At 44.0% G+C, this 17,592-nt stretch overlaps 1 protein-coding gene across 1 annotated transcript in view; it reads right to left on the bottom strand.

Annotated features, from left to right (window-relative positions):
* SYTL2 (synaptotagmin like 2) overlaps positions 1-17,592 on the bottom strand; it is a 198,963-nt gene that overhangs the window by 98,407 nt on the left and 82,964 nt on the right. Inside the window, exon 9 of the mRNA XM_064576812.1 lies at positions 2,529-2,643. The gene's annotated coding sequence lies outside the window, so the exon portion shown is untranslated. The remainder of the gene's footprint in view (positions 1-2,528; positions 2,644-17,592) is intronic.

The raw sequence follows: 17,592 nt of genomic DNA, 5'->3' as shown, positions 1-17,592 counted from the left end.
TTGTTACTATCACCACCACTAAATCTATTCTCCGTAATCCAAATAAAATTATATCCTACCAAGGAGAAACCATTTGCATTTCATTCTCTGAAAGATGATGGATGGCCTGGCCCCAGGTTCAACATCTGATCGAACAATAACTGAATATTCCCTTCCTCAGCCAGAGCGCACTCATGGGAACTGCATCCTTTGGGCAGCAAGAGAAGTAAGATACTTACGCCCAACTGCATTCATTCAGCTAACGTTAACCGTGTACCTAGCCGAGCATCATACCAGATGCTGATTTTATTTGCTCATGGTCAGCACCTGCCACTGCCGTCTCTGGAACCCAAACCCTTGTCTCCTTATTGAACTGTGCTGATCATCTTAAAGGAATGTTCTATAAAAGCATTTCCCAGGATGAAATTAACAAGAATACAAGAGGGCACCCTCAACTCTCCGTTTCTATTTTCCTCCCTATAGTTGTATTAATAATAATTTTTTAAAAAATGAACTCTCCATTTCTTTCAAATTTAATAAAGCCAATTGTTCCAAAATAAGTTTTTGCCCAAAATCTGGCAAGATGAAGACTTCAGGGAGACTTGGCAAAATGACAGAGCAGACCCTCCCCGGCCTTCCCTGGGCAGGCACATGAGCAGAGGCCAGAAGGTTGCTAGTGCTCCGCCCGGAAACCCCGGGACTGGGTAGGAAGGGCACACACGTGTACGGAGCATACTTGAAAGCTATCCTCCTCTCAAACTTCTGGCCGGGCACCAGCAGCGAACACTTCTCAAAACTTAACATTGACAGAGACCCAGATAAGATTTAGCCACTTGTTAAAGTGATAGGATGATGAAGTGATATGATGATTAATTATTATTTTATGAAGTCACAGCATGTGTTCAGGCAGCACAAAGGTAAAAAAACAAAACCAAAACCAAAAGCACTGCTTTGGGAGTCAGACCTGGGCTTGAGCTCCAGGGTTATTTCATAGCTGTGTGACTCTCGGCAAAGATTAACTTCCCTAAGTTTCATTTCCTTATCTATAGTATATGGCTTAAAATTCCTGCCTTTGAGGGTCTTTGTGGGGATTAAAGGAAATGATTCACACCACACACCTAGCTCATGTCTGACACAACAGAAAGCCAACAGACTGGATGCTCTGCCCACTCTTCATTTTCAGCAAGAAAAAATGTCCCAAGGAACTCAACCCTTGATTTAGAGGAGTAATGAGAATGGATCCCAGGCAAATATTGCCCCTAATTTTTCTAAGAGCCTAGTTCTGATAACTGATATTTTTGGGACTCTGACAGTACTTGAGATGTTATTTTTAAAAATTCAACAAAATCTTCTCCAATAGCTCTTTCTCACCCAGATTTTAGAGTGGGCAATCAAGAAGCTTTCAGCTTTATTCTGCAGAGTACCATATACATTCACAAGACCATGTGGTCTTATGAACTGGGCTCCTCTTATGTAAAAACCAATAACCTCTCTGAGTGTTTCATATCTCTGAAGTCTTGGCTTTAAAAAGAAAAAAAAAGTATTGGCTCTGCATTTGTGGCATTTTACTAGGAGTTAGTTGTACAGATAGGTAGTCAGGGTCAGAGTCCCCAGTGAGAAAATACGGAGTCAGGACAGCTAAGATAAAACAGCACTGACATCCTGTTTTGCAGCTTAGACAGGACCACACTGACATTCTGCTTTGCAGCCTTTGCAGAAATGACTTCTGCAAAACGTCCTAAAATAAGACAACCACAAAAGCATTTGTCAATATCTTGGGCAAGGGGCAGGTAAGACCTAAGCCCCCAGATGTCAGCAAAAAAAGACCATCAGCACATGGACATTAACCCAATAGGTAGATAGATACGTGACCAAAGCCCTGATTGGCATGACTCAGCACATCCTGATTGCTTAAGGAAGTTCCGCAAAAGAGCTCATAAAAACTCCTAAACTTAGAAACTCCGGGGGCAACTCACTGGGGACTCCCTCCCTCTCTGGGAGCTTTATACTCTTGCTCAATAAACTTTGCTTTGCTGCCCACCACTCTTTGTCTGGTCTACCTCTTCATTCTTTGCAGCGGCACGACCAAGAACCACAGACACTAAAGGGACAAAAATCCTATAACAATTTCATGGTGTGTTGAGGGGATCCCCAAGAGCAGCCCCAGGTTTTAATGCTTTATTAAGAGGACTCATAAGGCAGCATATAGCCATACGGCTATGATTTGTTACACTGAAAGAATACAAAACATAATCAGCAAAGAAAAAATGTAGATGGGGTAAAGTATGGGGAAAACCAAGCATAAGCTTCAAAGAGTCCTCTCCCAGAACAGTCACCCAGGATACACAAGTTCTGACAACATGTGTGAAATGTTACCAACCAGGGATCTCATTAGACATTCAGTGCCCAGGATTTTTATTGGAGACTGGTCAGATAGACACTCCCTGCCTGGCATGTAACCAAATTCCAGACTCCCAGAAGGAAAGCAGGTGCTCAGCTTCAACTGCACTGTTTGCACAAACCTTTTAAGTAGAGTGAGCTACTCTTACCATTTAGAGTGGTGTGAACCCTTCTCAAATCCAAGTTCCCAGACACCAGTAAAGGATCAAGCTTGTAAGCAGGCCTAAGGATAAACAGTCTCAGACTTGCTGTGTGAATTCTTTCCTGCACACAGGGGAACAAAAATCCAAATATCTAATTAATACCCGCCCACTGACCACTAAATTCTCAGAGCCAATTGATGTATTGAAATCCTTAAAAAAACCACGGTGAACATAATTCAGTGCTTCAAAATATATTCATTCAGCATATTTGTATGGTGACAGCCTGCTGTGCCCCAGGCATTAAGGAAATGACAAGTCCCTTAGTCCCCTTCCTTTAAGAATTTTCAGACCAATAGGAAAGATAAGAGAAGTACGTAAAGAGTGATAGCACAAGTTGGCATGGGATGATGGCCATAAAAGAGGTATAAACTGGGCCAGGTAGGGCAGGGAGAAGAAACTTCCTGCTGTGATGAACCAGGAAGTTCTGGTAAGAATTGCCGTAGAGCTGCAGTTTTTTTGTTTGTTTGTTTTTTGTGTTTTTTTTAAAGATTTTATTATTTATTTGACAGAGAGAGAGATAGCGAGAGCAGGAACACAAGCAGGGGGAGTGGGAGAGGGAGAAGCAGGCTTCCTGCGGAGCAGGGAGCCCGATGCAGGGCTCGATCCAAGGACCCTGGGATCATGACCTGAGCCAAAGGCAGACGCTTAACGACTGAGCCACCCAGGCACCCCTAGAGCTGCAGTTTTAAGGACAGGTAGGATTTGGAAGTAAGTGACAGGCTAGGAAGAGCCCAAGAAGGAGAATAAAAGTGTCACTCCAGGCACAGGAAGCTATGTGAACAAAGTACAGAGGCCGCTAGAGGGAAAGGGGAATATGATTAGACTAGAAGACAGGGTTCATAGAAAGAGGTAATAGAAGATAAGAATTAAAAACAGAGGCTGGAGGGGTTTGGGTGGCTCAGTCAGTTAAGCGTCGGACTCGGTTTTGGCTCAGGTCATGATCACAGCTTCGTGAGAATGAACCTCATCAGGTTCCACAATGGGTGGGGAGTCTGCTTAAGATTCTCCCTCTCCCAGGCCCCTGGGTGGCATCTGCCTTTGACTCAAGCCATGATTCAGGGTCCTGGGATTGAGCCCCACATCAGGCTCCTTGCTCAGCAGGGAGTCTGCTTCTCTTTCTGTCCTTCCCCCCACTTGTGTTCTCTCTCTCTCAAATAAATAAATAAGTAAAATCTTAAAAAAAATACTCTCCCTCTCCTCCTGCTCCTCCCCCTGCTCACGTGCTCTCTTACTCTCTCAAAATAAACAAAATCTTAAAAAATTAAAAATAAATAAAAAATAAAAACAGAGGCTAGTATCAGATCAGTGAAGGTCTCAAATGTCAGACTGAGATTGTCCTTTATGTGGTAGGTAATGGGGAGCTCATGTGTGTGTCTGTGTGTGTTTTTACTTTTTTAATCATGCTACTTTAGCATGATTAGTGACTATAAGCCAAAGGGCTTTCTCAGTAAACTTCACAACAGTCAAAGAAGGCTGGAAGTAGCAGAGGAGGTGAAATATAAATATTATTTGGGAAGAACACTGGGAAGGAAGCAGTAACAACGTGCCTCAGGAAATGCATGAATCAAACAAGACTCAAAGTTCTTAAACAGAATTAATTTGTGCAGCAACCCAAGAATGCTGAGAAAGACAGGCAAAGGTAAAGGTAAAAACTAATAGCATGGCAGAAAATTCAGAAGACATGTCTAGAACTCCAGTGGAGAGGAGGAACCAATGCTCAGGAGAGAGGCTGTAGCTGGAACCAGAAACATGGCAGTTGCCAACCTAGAGTCTCAGCTGGGGGTGGTTGAACTCAACAAGCGAAAGAATGCAAAGAAAAAGCACAGAAAAGGGGCTCCCGGGTGGCTCAGTTAAGCAACTGCCTTCAGCTCAGGTCATGATCTCCATGTCCCGGGATCGAGCCACGCGTCGGGATCCTGCTCAGCGTGGAGCCTGCTTCTCCCTCTCTCTCTGCTGCTCCCCCTGCTTGTGCTCTCTCTCTCTCCTTCTCTCTGTCAAATAAATAAATAAAATCTCTAAAAAAACAAACAAAAAAAGCACAGAGAAGAAAACAGATGACATTGTGCTTGTCAAGTGAAGAGAGAAAGAGCAGTCAGGCTGGAAAATGAACAGTAGTGTGTCACAAAGCTGGGGAAAGAATTCCAGGAAAGAGGGAGCTGTCCACCTAGCCAAGCACCGCAAGGAGCAGAGGCTGAGTGGGGCAGAGAAAGGGGCACTCGCCAGACTGGGTAACGGGCATGTCACCAGTGACCTTTGCCAATCAAAGACAGAAAACCATCCCACAGAAAACTGTGTGAGAGCCAAGGCCTCTTGTCACTGTAAAAAAGACGGTGAGATGAAGTTCTGGGGCTAGAGAAAGTAGTAGAAAGAGGACCCAACCTTCAAAAGAAGAGATGGTTGTAGAGACACGGTGTCTGAACAACAGTGGCATTGGCTGCCTGCCCCTTCTCTTTCGGTGGGCAGAAATGAGGAGATGCTCAGGGATAGTCAAAGGTGTTCCTCACCACCCAAAGGACAGGGATGATTGTGCAAAGCAGCCACTTCCTCAGCCAGCCAGTGGACAATGGCAGAATGTAGGAGGAAATGAAATGCAGAACCGCCCTGACCCTTCCAAGGGGACACTGGTGTGAGAGTGGCGGAGCCTCCATCTTCAGTATCAGATGTATCAACAGAAAAACCTCCCTGTCAGAGGCAGATGGTTCACTTTACTCCAGAATTCATCATTTGCAGGTCACTAAATGTTCCTCTTGAGGAAAAGTGGTCCTCTCCACTGTTAGAAGCTTACCTGTCGGTATCCACCAGCAGGCACAATATTTTTCCCCAGACACACAGACCCATTGGTAACAGGCATTTTTGAGAAGCCAAAGACTATACAGGGCAAGTCCACAGCTATGCATTTCTTTTGCCTCGAGCCAACAGAACTTGGCTCTTGAGCTTGACAAATAGTTAGCACTTATAAACACATACATACACACACACTGAGAAGTTCTCTTTAGACAGACTACTTCAGTTCAAATCCTGACTCTACCACTTACTAGCTTTATGATCTGAGACATCTCTTAATCTCTGTTTTCTCATCTATAAAATGGGCTTAACAATAGTACCTATCTCATAAAGTTGTGGTGAGGATTACATGAGCTAATCTGTGTGAGTGTTCAATAACTGTTAGCTATTACTATCTCTTTTGAGTCTCACTATAATTCCATGAAGTAAAGGTAGGTAATCATTAACATCTATTACTAATAAGGACACTGAGGCTCAGAGAGGAAATACTTGCCTAATTTTCACACAGAACAGGACACAAGGCAGGATCTTAAAATAGCCCAGTCTCCTCAACAAGCTGCACAAAGCTCTCCACGATCAGCTGACTGCCTACCTCTCTGGCCTCAGGTCCTTCCAGTCTTGCTTTGAACATAAAATTGTGCCCACCACACAATTTCCTGCCCTTAACTTTCTGATCCCTATTCATCCATCAATCTCCTCTCAAGTGCTGCCTCTTCCAGGAAGCCCTTGGCACTTGATCCCCCTTCCCCTCATGACCCCACCTCCTTCCTCTCTCCTTACATCTATTAACATCACATTGCATGGTAATCACAGAGGTCTGTCTTCCCCATTGATTTCTGAGCCTAAAACAATTTCTGGCATATGATGAACACTCAGCAAGTGTTTGTCCAATGAACTCTTGCCTCCAAACTTGATACTCTTCCCACTAGTGCATGCTTCCCCTTTTATCAACAAATGTTCACTATTTAGTAATAGTCTAAAAAGAGGAGAAACAAAAATCAACCAATCATACTGCATTTAAATATTAAAACTAACACTTGGTCATCGTAACTAGAAATAGTGAAACACACAAATACACCATTCAAAGACCTGACCCCCTCCCTTGTGCCTTTGGTCTCAAAGGAAAGAGACCAAACCCACATCTATCAAGGACTCTGCCTAGGCTCCATTAACCCAGTGAGAAGGACCTGCACTTGCCCTAAGAAGAAGACAGGTTCAGGGCACCTGGGTGGCTCCGTCGTTAAGCGTCTGCCTTCGGCTCAGGTCATGATCCCAGGGTCCTGGGATCGAGTCCCGCATCGGGCTCCCTGCTCTGCGGGAAGCCTGCTTCTCCCTCTCCCACTCCCCCTGCTTGTGTTCCTGCTCTCACTATGTCTCTCTCTGTCAAATAAATAAATAAAATCTTTAAAAAAAAAAAAAAAGAAGAAGAAGAAGACAGGTTCAAAGATCTCATACCCTAACACTACCAGGGGAAATGCCTTCAGGAGTTTTGTGTTACCTGTTGCTCCCTGCACACCACATGTCAGCCCAAGACTTGCCTTCAGTTCTTGACTGCTCAGAGAGTGATCCTGGGGAAAGCTTATCAGAGAAGGAAAAAGCAAGCACATCTCCTCCATCCTCACTTCCTCACACACCAAGCAAACCCTGGTGCTCAGCTCCATGGTAGGGTCACACGTGTCCCTGCAGAATCTGGCAGCTAGAGCCACATCTCCCCACACCCTTGGTCCCCAGCCATCACCAGATCATGTGGGGAAGCAGGTGTCTTCTCTACATCTAGGCATCTAGATGCCTAGTAACCAAGGCAAATCTCCCCAATGGCTCTCCCCGAGGAACTCTGGGTATAGATCAAGTTTTCCCTCTGGTCTGGATAAAGCAGACAACACTCAGGAAAACATAAACACAGACCTAGAAACACACAAACACAGTTGTGTGTACTTGTGTTTGACCCTGACTACTGAAGGAGAAAGGCCACCCAGTTTCTTGCAATTTGTCCATAAATGATTGTTTTGTGGCCCAAGCCTCCCTGCTTGTCCCCTGAGGAAATTCAGGGACTGATAACCACAGCAGCACATGTGGAGCACAAGACATTCAACAAATCACTACCCAAATTCAGCATGCACTGAATCTTAAACTCAATTCTGGAGATTTGAAAAAAAAAGTCTTAATATCTTTCTGGATCTAAGCCTCAATCACTTGCCAAAAACATCCCTGGTCCTTTACTGAAAAATGGTTACTTAGCTCCAAAGCAGAGCATATTTATCCTTTTGGAATAATACGGCTCCAAGTGGTCCATAAATTAGGATATGGAGTCACTATTTTCCTATACATCTGTTCCTTCTTGTAGAAGTCTTGAATTAAATAGCAGCCCCATCTCTGTAAGAACTTTTTACAAAAAGCTTTAAAATATATTACTTTATCTGGACCCATAAGTCCAAAGAATTGTGCCTTCAATCAAATCCATCTTCCGTAACTTGGGCAGTGTTTTTGTTTGTTTGTTTTTAAAGATTTCATTTACTTATGTGAGAGAGAGAGAGAGAGTGAGAGAGAGAGAGCAAGGCAGGGGGCAGTTCAGAGGGAGAAGCAGACTCCCCACTGAGCAGGGAGCCCAATGCGGGACTCCATCCTGGGACTCCAGGATCATGACCTGAGCCGAAGGCAGTCGCTTAACCAACTGAGCCATCCAGGTGCCCTAACTTGGGCAGTGTTAATCATTTCCACAATTTAGGCTGTTTGTCCTAAAGAGAAATCCAGTTATCTCACTCACAAGATTGAGTTTGGCCTGGTTTCACCATTGGGCTTCAGCCCAATACATGAGCAGCCCCTCCAGCCACAACTTCTCGGCCCTACATGCCAACACCATGGTCTCTCCCCTGGTATCCATGCCCTTCCTGCCTCTGTGCCACTGAACATGAAAGTCCTTGAACCTGTCCTTTCTATCCCATCCCCTTCTCAATCTAGCAAACTCCTCGTGGGCCACGGTTCCACCTCATTTGTCACCCTCCAACGTTCCCAGGCAGTGCTCTCTACAATCTCACAACAAGCTGTATGTATTTCCACTAGAACATTTACATTGAACTGTAAGAACTTTTTACCATTGTCACCCTTATCATGGGCATTTTCTTGTTCTTTTTTTAATCCCCAAAATCTGGTTGTCAACCTAATGATTAGATAAAAACCCTATAAAAGAGTGGGGCAACTATCATCAGCCTCTGTTTTCTATAGGTAGAAGTGGAAGCACCTGTAAAATTAAGAGATTTGAAGAAGTACAGTTGGATAATGGCAAAGCTTGTACAACGGGAACTCTCAAGAGCCAACAGAGGCATCAAGGGGGAAGAGAAGAGAGAGGGAAGAGAATGGACACTGAACAGCGACTCTGTGCAAGACACAATGTTAGACCTTTTAATATATCCATTATCTAATTGATTCCTTAGAGCCACTTTGTGAGAGATGGAAGACAGATGTAATTTTTTCAGAAAAGAAAACTCAGATTCAGAGGGGTTAAGTTACTTGTTCAATTACACAATTAATAAATGGATCCCAGGTTTAAACTCAGTCCTGTCTGACTGCAAAGCCAAATTGATTCCACGACAGTGGCCTCTATAGGGAACATGCACTTCCAGACTCACACTTGCCCATGGACACAATCCAGAAACACTTTCCTTGCTATAGCCCCTCCCCTATCACCATGCTGGCCACTGTGCTTCCCACGATTCTGGCTTCTGACTTTCCACCTATGACTGCACCTCATCCATCTGCTACTTACCTTCTAGCAACAACACAGGGATTATATTTGCAGAAAGGTGGTATGATGCTATTTCAAAAACACCTACATATACATGCTATCAGAGTAAAAAAGTGTCATATTTAAGTGGTCTGAGTAGGGTACCTGGTACAAAGAATTCTGTAATAAATCTCTATAACATGTACAATATGAAGACCAACTTTATTTTTACTTAAGTTCTTCACATATTCTTTCTCATTTATCAAGTTATAATACCCCAAAATAAAATGTAATTGGGGTCTTCCAGAAATTAAGTATAAAGAAATAATTACTTGACAGTTCTCTAGATCATATTTCACTTATTCTGGTCCCAGGCAATCCTGCTTCTTAATTGCCAAGTAGGCATCTGTCTCCTTAGGCTATGGTATGTTAGGAAAACCAGATTTTTCTCCTGAAAGACTTATATCAAGTCCATCATTACTGTTTCTATGGTAACAGAAATGTTCCAGGTTTCCTAGAACAGTCCCAGTTTCAAATATAATAACCTGTTATGAGCCTTATGCCAAGCAATATGCTTCAATACAGGATTCGGTAAATGTGGATATAACATCCTCCCTCTAAAGAATACCCAGAAAGAGGCAGCACTTGTAAGGGGATACAGCACAGGTTTTGAGCCAAGGGAAGTAACTGGAATTCAAATGTTTGTTTTGCCATTCACTAACTGTTGACCTTGGGCAATGTACTTAACTTCCCTGCTTCCATTTCCTCATCGGTAAAATAGGTAATCATCATCTAGTTCAGAGAACTGTCCTTCCAATTAGATGAGCAGTGGCCTGGCAAGGGACTGACACATAGTATGTACTCAATAGATAGTAAGCATTCTTTTTATCACCATGTTCTTGTTATTATTCATAACATCCCCAAAAGGAATGGAAAAGATACAGTTTCACTATTCTAAGCAAAAGACCATAAATTATGTGATTTACCTGATGTAAACAGAGGAACTACCTTACTTCCTAAGACACAGCACTTCAGTTACTATATTACAGCCCAGGATTGATACTGAAATGGGGTGTTAAATTGCTGACTCATCACTTTGTAATCCAGTCTCACCCCCAGATATTTCCTGCAAGACTTAAACTTAATGACTGCTGTCTCTAGGTAATAAAATTTCCTGAATTTCATGCAACAAGTTCATTTTCAAGTATTATCTTGTATGGTCAAAATATTTGCCAAGCTATGCATCCTCATCCTGCATCTAGAACTGTTTTTAGCTTCTTCCTTCCACGAACGAGAGTGGAAAGCTATGAGGATGGGTGAATGTGACCTTCTCCTACTTTACAGACAATTAAAGTGACATTTTTGCTTGGAAAGATTATCTTCTAATGATCCAAAGCCTGGGCTCTAGAGTCAGACTGCCTGGGTTCAAATCCCTGTCCCTCCTCTTATTAGCTATGTCATCTTGGGTAACTTATTTAACATCTGTGCCTTAATTTGATCATCATCAAAGGGGAAAAATAATAGTACTCAAAATAGTATCAATAATAGACTACTGCGAGGATTAAATAAATGGATGCAGGTACAGTGCTTAGAACAGTGCCTAGTACATAGTAACTGCTCAGATATGATCATCATTTACTTGCCTCACGGGGCTTAAAAAAGCAATCTGAAACAACTAGATATCATGAAATATGTTATATTAGCAACAAAGGACATACCAGATCAGACAAAAATACTTTTGAAATAACTTTTGAGGAAGATGAATCCTACCTAAACAATTACTATCCCCAGGGGCTGTCCATGCAGTCGATCCATAGCATTTGCCCCTGAATGCCTGTGGTTTCAACTATTCACAAGGCATCTTGAATACATGTCACATAGAAACAGTAGTTACATCAAAAATGGCACCAGACAGGTATGAGGTAGTGAGCCCTTGGCTGATGAGTCTTTGGCCAACCACCCAGCAAAAGCATCTCAATCCGTTTTTGCTGTTTCACTGATTAAATGTGACCTCATTTAATGCTCAGAGCAACTTTGTGAGGCAAGTATGATCATTCCCATTTTAGACACACAGGAGAAATGATATGCCATGGAGACAATTGCAGACTTGGGATAGCAAATGTCTCAGGATGCATACCGTGAGCATATGCCAAGATGGGAAATGTGAAATAACCCTAGAACCCACTCCAACAAGGGTCCAAGAATTAAACTGAAAATGGAGACCCCTTACTCCTAAAACTCAAATGACTAGTCTAAAACAAGCAATGGTAAAGAATCTTCCCTAATAAATCTAACATTACATAGTTCAGTCTTTCTCCCAGTGCAGATTGCTGGTGCAAAGGGTGGGAGTGGCTGAGGCATGGATCTGACTGAGCCACTTGGCTTGGCCTGGGATCCAGCCCCTGCCCTCAGCCTCGCAGCCCTATGTTTTAATTAGTTGACTCAGCCAGTGGCAGGAGAGCCCAGGCGCCTGTGGCCGTGAGTAATGGTGGCACAAAACACATCTGTCTAATCAGAAGCTGATGGCATCAGTTCCGTCAAGATTTATGGTAAAACAATGCTTCTGCAAGGGAAAAAAGAAATGTCTAGTCACCCAGATGTTAAGCAATGCCTGTCTTTCTCCCTCTGACTTGGAATGCAAATTTGTGGAACTGTTTACTGGGTCTTATACTCCTACCCCTCAAGTATTTCTTGGTGCTTTTACAGAAAAAGAAGATTTATATAGAAATAATAAACCAAATCCATTTCTAATAGTAGTGGCTTTGAAGTGTCTAGAAAGTATGGCATTAGGAAATGCTTTTATTTTGGCCTTTTAAAAAAATCTCTATTGTCATTATACAGGATAATGCACAGGAAAGTGTTTTCATAGGGTGTAAGTACACATTTCACATATATAAAGACACCACTCCAACCACCCGGCAGTCACTGTACCATATATTTCAGCAAAAATTTCATTTCAGAAGAATTATTCATTCTTTCATTTGTTCATTTATTAATCCATTAAAAATACTAAGTTCCCATTGAGTGTTAGGCAATGTAAATGCAGAATGAAACTAGACGGTCTAAGTCTGTGGGGGCTCAGTCTTTTCCCAAATTGGTCTTTTCATCTCCATCATATTCCAGCCACACCTGGTACTCTCTGTTCTCTCCTGTCTCTTTCCCTCCTTCCTCCCTGAATCTCCCTCTCCTTGAGCTCTGAGCCACTCAAGAGTGTGCTTCTCCCACATTCTGCAAAAGTCATGGCACAAGGCCAAGTACACACATAGCCTTATTGCTAGAAATAACCTGCTTTCACTATACACTGTCAACCAACCTTCCCCAAAGTTACCAAAAGAGAACTCTCCCTCCCAAAAATCTAAGGAGGTTTTAGATTAATAGTAACAAATAGATGAGCAGAAACAATTCTCCTCTTAATGATCTATGGATCGTGTCTTCTGCATGAGGGTGTCAGCTGGGGAGATGCTTAGAATATCATGAGGGGCACCAAAAGCTGGAAGCAACAGGAAGTGGAAACATTTTCCCCACACCTGATTTATCTGGTTGTGGTAATTCTCCCCCGAAGTTCCATCTGGGCAGACATAGATGAAAAATGACCAGAATCATAGATTTTTAAGACTCGAAGGTACCTCCTCTGGTCCTAATCCCTCCACTTTATAAAGAAACCAAGGCTCAAGGAGAAGATATGGCTAAGATTACACAGCTCGTCTTTGGAGAAGGAACAGAAGCTGAGACACCTGCCTCCCAATACAGGGCCCCTCCCGGAACTGCCAGGATCTGAGAGCATGCATGTCTGAGAGCAGCCCTTGAGGCAGTGGCTCAAGGGCCAGTATTCAGCCATGCCCCTACAAGCACCCTGTCTTTCCAGCTACTCTCACTGCTTCTTCCTTGTATACCTCTACATTGCTTAAGGCAATTAGAGAAAGCCCTGGGATTCTAGGACTCTCTGTGTCAATGAACAGCTCCCTTGAATGGCAAGCCTGCTTTTATTCTGTGAAATGGGACTATTTCCTGTCCTTTTTTTCATTTCAGAATTGTGATGACGATCAACGAGATGCTAGCCATCAAGGAATCATATTTTTCAAAGAAAACTTAGAGTAGGAATCCAACAGAGCATTTGCATTATAGTTAAGCCCTACTGAAATGTTAAGCCCATGAGTTAGATTCCAGCACTTTATAAAGACCTACAATACTTTTGATCTTTCTTCATTTAAACATCTTTTTAAAAATAGCATATACACTTGCATGCAATTCAAGTAACAATCACACCTGACACTTGGTCCTCAAGAGTGACTCTGGTAGGGGAAGGTAGAATAGGTGTCATTATCTCCAATTTACGGAAGGGAAAACCAGTTCAGAGAAGCTACCTGTCTTGCCCAAAGTCACACAGGTAATAAAATGCAATGCAGGAGCAATGATCTTATCTAAGGCTCCTCCCTGTGCAATTTAGCTTTAGTTTTCTGCTCACATTTTGCACTTCAACAACACTGAAGAGCTACCTTTTCAGTTACATTTGAGACATTTAAGACACATGAGTCATTTCACAAGAAACACAGCTTGATCCTGAATGCCAGCAACAGCCCCACACACAGCAGGCACTTCCTTCTGCTGGAAACTCCATGACACCAGGGAATTCATTATGAGGTGGGGAGACTTTGGGGTTCACAAACAGGATTAACCTTTATGATGATCTTAATTATTTTTTATAAGTTCTTTTTTTTTAAGAAAAAAAAGATTTTATTTATTTGTTAGAGAGAGAGAGGGAGAGAGAAAGAGCACAAGCAGGGGGAGCAAGAGGAGAGAGAGAGAAGCAGGCCGAGCAGGGAGCCTGATATGGTGCTCAATCCCAGGACCCTGGGATCATGACCTGAGCTGAAGGCAGATGCTTAACTGATTGAGCCACCCAGACACCAGAGATTCTTTTTATTTTTTTTAAGTTATTTATTTATTTTTTAGCAAGCTCTACACCCAACGTGGGGCTCGACCTCACAACCCCAAGATCAAGAGTCACATGCTCTTCTGACTGAGCCAGCCAGGGGCCTCATCATTTGTTCTTTTTTTTTTTTTAACTTTACTCATATAGACACAGGGAAAAAGATTCGGAAGGCTAGCTCCCAAGTTTTGCCTTAGTTATTTCGGAGTATGGATATATTCTTCTTATTATTAATCTATATTTTGTTTTTTCTACAATGAATATATATATAGCTCTGGTAATAAGAAAACAAATAATGATCTCACTTGTCACTTGTATGTGTAATCTTAAAAGAGCTGAACTCACAGAAACAGGGAATAGAATGGTGGTTGCCAGACACCAGGGAGTGGGAGAAATGGGGAGATGTTCGTCAAAGGGTACAAACTTCCAATTATAAGATGACTTAAGTTCTGAGGATCTAATATACAACATGGCGACTATAGCTAACAATGCGGTATTATATATTTGAAAGTTGCTAGAGAGTAATACTTAAATGTTCTCACTACAAAAAAATAGTAGCAATATATACACGTATGAAATCATCATGGACTCAAAATGTTATATTCCATTTACATCTTAATAAAGCTGGTGAGGGGATCAAATAAAGATTTTTTTTAATTTTTAAAACACATTCTTCATTCAAATAAATAGGAAAGGGGTTATCTCCACAAGGGGTTGGGAAGCTCTATTACTGTAAACTAAGTGCATGGAAAACATAAATAGTACCCAAACCTCCAGACCAGAACCTTTGCCCTACTTCTCCATTTGATACTCTCAGCCCCCAAGAATATAAAACAATATGCCAGGACACCAATTTTACACAAATATTTTGGGGGAAAAACTTGTTTTATATATTGAAACCAAGTTCAACATATGAAACCACATGAAAAAAAAATCACATAAATTCCTAAAACAATTTTCAATCTTGCTGGGGTCAATACCCCAACCCCTAGAAGGGCTTGTCAGTTTCGTTATTGGAGATTCTTCTACAGAGAAGTTTGAGAAGGCCTAAGGCAAACAGTACCATCTTATTTACCCCCCTTTTTGAGAGAGACTAAGTCACTTTTCCTGTTAGTTTAAAAAAAATCAATTTTTTCTTCATCTACTATAACTTTAAAATTCTTTATAAAACAGGTGGCAGAAAACATATTAGCAGGCAAATCTGGAAGCTCACAGGGACATAGTTCACTCTATCTCCCTTGCCCAGAGGGGAGAACTGCCTGGCTTGGCACCCTGGGTTCTGAGGATGGTGGGGCCCGGGCTGCCCCATTTCGGCAGGATAGCAGACCACTCTGCACAAGGTGCTAATTCATTCATTCCACAAATGTTTATTGGGCAAAGCCTGAGAAAGACCTCTTAGGGGACAGTGGGATCATTCACAAGCCAACGGTCAGGTCCAACGGATCAGATGTGGACAATCAATCTTTCATTAGCTCAAACCACCTCTAGGATAAAGCAAACAGGGCTCCCGCCCCACTCACTCACTAGCAGCTGCGGGGAATCAGGCAGGCGTTCTGGAACAGGACTGCTACTTGAGAGAGGCTAAGGCAGTCCTTAATTCCCACCAGAATGACCGAAACTCCTGCACCATAAATGGCGTAACTCCTCTAAAAATGCTTTGAACAGTGTCTGGCACCTACTGAGAACTCAGTAATAATCATTCTTGCTGTTATGATTCCAGCTTGCCCTTACTCAAGCAGCACCAGAAAAGGTGGAAAGAACACAGGTTTTAGAATCACAGAGACTAGATTTGAATCCCAGCTATGTTGCTTACTAGCTATGTGACTAAGGGAAGCAATCTTTCTAAGCCTCAGTTTCTCATTTGTAAAATGGGGTAAATGTCAGTATATCTTTCCTCATGTGGCTTTGTGAGATGCAAAGAAGAATGTCTGGCCCATAAATGCCCAATAAATACAGTCAATATTGTCACTGCCCTGCCTCCTTCCCCACCACTCTCGACAGGTCCTGGCATCTGATTTCACCCAGACACCACATTAAGAGGGCAGAAGGACTACAGGGGTAAAGGGAGGGGAGGGAGCACCTGGAGACCTTCCACAGTAACCCCTCCCCCCCCAGAGTCCTCAGCTCCTTTCAGTCATCCTCCGTTTGGCTGCTGGGGCCACCATTCCCTCCCTGGGAATGGCTGCCAAGAAGGGGACAGGAAGCTGGACAGCAGTTTGAGTCCATCTACCTTCCCATGTCTGTCTGTCTGAAGCCTACTGGGCTTCTGCACATCCCTGCCAGGCTGTATGGGTCAGGAGGCTGAGAGTATGATCCACAGTCTGCTCTTATCCAGGCTTCCATCTCAACCCAGAGCCCAAAGCTCTAGGGGCTGCTGGTCACAAACCAGCACTAAATGAAAATGAGCACTTTTCATTCGGACAGAAAATGGAGCCCCTCAAAGTCCAAGGGGATTTATAAAGGCAGGAGGGAGGAAAGGGAAGAGGGAGGAAACAGGATGGGTGGGGAGAGAGGCCCACTGCTGATGGAGCCCTATGTCCTGGTTGCTGAAGCTGTTGGTTTTCCATCCTGGAAGATGATAAATCCCATTCCTGTGATTTAGAACTCACGACGGGACGAGGTCTGGGTGTAGGAAAATAATTCCAAAACAAAAACTGCTTGTTTTCCAAGTAAAAATCATCAGCCCCCAACTCCCCCTTCCCAGCACCCCACCTGTAGATAGGTCCTAACGCCCTACTTTACTTCACCTGAGCAACCTGGGGGCAGTTACTCTGCGGTCAGGTCCCGCCAACAGCCAGCCCAAAGCCCAGGGTCAGTCCTCAAAAGCCCCGGGAAACGCGACAGCCCAGCAGAAACCCCGCCTACCGGGTACCTCTGCTTCCTGAAGACAGCTCCCTGGGCAGCGGAGCTGGCTCTTATAGGTGGGGATTTGAAGAAGGGAGCTTGCCGGATGCCAAAACGCTGCTCGCGGTTTAGAACTCAGAACACGACAAAGCATCAGTCAACACCAACACCTCCCTCATTTAACAGAGACCCGGAGAGGGAAAGAAAGTTGCCCGAGATAACACAACGAATGGGCAGAGAAACAGAGACTAGAACCCCGCTGCTGTGAGTCGCAGCGGGGCAGGGAGAGCGTCTCGCCGCCTCCCGCGTCCTCGAGTCCGCAGACCCAGCAGGGTGATGCAAACCCCGAAACCCTCGGCGCAGCGCGTTACCTTCCTCCGGACCCGGCTCGGGGAGCCTTCTCTCCCCCGAGAAAGCGCGCCCCGGCTCCGCCCGCACCGGTCCAGGTGTTGCCCCGCCGCTGTCAGCGCCGGGCTGCGGGTGCAGGCTCCCCCCCTGCGGGCGGCGGGCGGGCGCGCAGGGGCGGCTCCCGGGCGCGCGGACCAATGGCGTGGCGCCCGTGCCCCACCCCGCCCCGCCCCCGGCGCGCGGGCACTCCAGCCGGCTCCCCTGCCCTTCTCTCACCTGCCCGGCGCGGGTGCTGTTTCTTCTCTCCCCCTTGGCCCTCCCCGCCCGGCCTCCTCAAGTGCACCTTGGCCTCAAACAACTTTTCTACTGTGCACATAAAGAGT

This window comes from Mirounga angustirostris, unplaced genomic scaffold, assembly GCF_029215605.1.
Source record: "Mirounga angustirostris isolate CCGP_5_RB_7025 unplaced genomic scaffold, mMirAng1.0.hap1 SCAF_13, whole genome shotgun sequence".
NCBI classification, from domain to species: domain Eukaryota; kingdom Metazoa; phylum Chordata; class Mammalia; order Carnivora; family Phocidae; genus Mirounga; species Mirounga angustirostris.
The sequence above is the reverse complement of the archived record's forward strand: the minus strand, read 5'-3'. Positions and strand labels throughout refer to the sequence as shown.